At 34.1% G+C, this 2,189-nt stretch overlaps 1 long non-coding RNA gene across 2 annotated transcripts in view; it reads left to right on the top strand.

The window, feature by feature from the left end:
• The window catches only part of LOC106736391 (uncharacterized), a 20,054-nt gene that overhangs the window by 5,732 nt on the left and 12,133 nt on the right, over nucleotides 1–2,189 (top strand). The window contains exons 3-4 of one of the 2 annotated variants that reach the window (XR_003546777.1): nucleotides 16–142; nucleotides 1,834–1,879. This is a non-coding gene — a long non-coding RNA (uncharacterized LOC106736391). Of the gene's footprint in view, nucleotides 1–15; nucleotides 143–1,833; nucleotides 1,880–2,189 lie in introns of those variants that run through there. The other variant, XR_001371411.2, reaches the window with a different exon arrangement.

The following is a 2,189-nucleotide window of genomic DNA, read 5'->3' as shown; positions in this document are numbered from 1 at the left end:
TATTTGACATTCTAGATAAATTTTAGAACTTTTGGTCTCTTTTTCCATGAAAATAAAACATACTGGAATTTTGATGGAATATTTGTGACAGAGATAGCCCTTCATTTTGATGAATTTTGAAAAGGTGGTCATCTTTGTAAAGGTGAGTTTTTCTTCACATCCATATATGTAACCACATTTTTCAGGTCTATAAATTTTTTTCTTATATATTCTACATATTTGTTTCTAAAAAACTTGCATACATGTATATTACACAAATGTCATGTTCATATAACTTATGTTGTGTTTTATACTATTTATTAAATTGGACCTATAAGAGCTAAAATATGGCTTACCCCTAGGAACCACTTCCCCTATACTGCCCCATTCTTTTCTCACTTAATGACTTCTTGCCTCTTCCTCAGTTTCAAATATTTAAACTAATGCTATGAATTCTTATCTTAGTACTTACATTCTTATATTTCTTTGAGTTTCTGCTGGTTTTATTTGTGTCTGGGAGCTTATTGAATCAGTTTCCTAAAGTATAGATAACTAGATATTCAACCTTTTTTTCCCCTTAGAGTTCAGTTCCAAATGTTTATTGATACTGTTTAGTTTTATTTATCTGATTTTGGTATTTTGCCATTTACTAAAGATGTTCAACATGTTTTACACATGTATTGAACATTTAGAAATCTAGTTAAAGTATCTGAACAAGTGTCTTTGTCTACTTTTTGGTGGGGGGAGATTTCTTTTTTTTCCTCATTAAAAATGTTAAGTTACAGGGTCAGGATGTGGCATAATGGTTAGGGTGGTGGACTCCCACAGGTCTGACCACGATTTTCCTGGACCTGGTAGCTTTCTCTCTCTCTCTCTTCTCTTTCTTTTTGTCTCTCTATGGTGAATATGTGTACACTGTAGCAAATTTTTTAAAAAGGGATAAACAAAATTGAATAAATAATTCTTTTTATTAGAAATTTTTTTTTTGGAGAGGTTTTTGCTATAGGGCGTGTGCGCTCACCTGACAGACAGAGAGAGACAGAGAGATAGGAAGTGAGAAATCACCCCCCAGACTGGATGGCCATGCCACAATCCCTTCTCCTCCATTCTCCTCTCGGGATCTTGGGCACGTATGCACACACGCCCGAAATGAGTTTAAGCCATCAGCTCCGGGTCTCGAACCATGGTCAACTATGTGGGAGTCCAGAGACATAGCTATTACGCTATCTGCTGGTCCCTGAATAAATAATTCTTAAAAATTAGTTAGCACTTGGGAGGCAGGAGGATCATAAGCTAGCAAGATCCTGTTTTTTAAAAAGTTTTTATTAAAAAAAGAGAAGTATGTTTGATTAGACATTTGGTCATTATTTTCTCACCCTTGTGTCACTTCTTTTTACACCCTTTAAGTGTATCATTTGATGAATAGAATTTTTATTTTAATGTAGTCCAATTTATAAATTATTTAAAATATTGCTTTACATAACTCTTAAAAGGTTTCTTTATAAATTATTATGTAACGTGGGCAGAAAAAGTACATCATAATTTTTTGCTACACAGATACAATATTGTCTTCACAGCTAATGCTCTTTGGAAAATATTTTTTTTCCTTGCTTCTCTGAAGTGCCATCTCTTTCACTGATCCAAGTTACCAAAAGCCAGAGGTATTTTTAAGAGTTTCTCTTAATAGTTCACCTGGTCTGTTTATTCATCTTGTTTCTAGTTTTACAAGCTTTGATTTTTATTACTTTGTAAAATTTGTATTCTTATGTGTGTTTGTGTGTGTATGTTATAATTACAAGAATATACATTTGTTATCAAAATTGACAGATTTCTTTGAATTTTTTGTTTCTTCAGAGAGATTTTTACCACAGGGTACGTATACTTGCTGGAAAGACAGATAACAGACAGAAAGTGAGAACTCACCTCCCAGGGGGAATGATCATGCCACAGTCCCTGCTCCTCCATTCTTCTCTTGGGATCTTGGGGCTCACAAGCACATGCATCCAGTGTGAGTTTTAAGTCACTGGGTCTGGGGTCAACTATGTGAAAGTCCAGTGATGTAACCACTATGGCATCTGCTGGTCCCATTCCCTGAATTTATTTTAAAGAACTAACATTTGGCATTGCTGATTCTCTGATATGTTTATTTTATTTTCTTTGACTACTTCTTATAACTTTCTCTTTTCCAATCATCTTTTAGTAAATTTCCC

This window comes from Tupaia chinensis, unplaced genomic scaffold (genome assembly GCF_000334495.1).
Source record: "Tupaia chinensis unplaced genomic scaffold, TupChi_1.0 Scaffold139668_1, whole genome shotgun sequence".
NCBI classification, from domain to species: domain Eukaryota; kingdom Metazoa; phylum Chordata; class Mammalia; order Scandentia; family Tupaiidae; genus Tupaia; species Tupaia belangeri.
This window is presented reverse-complemented; position numbering and strand designations above follow the sequence as displayed.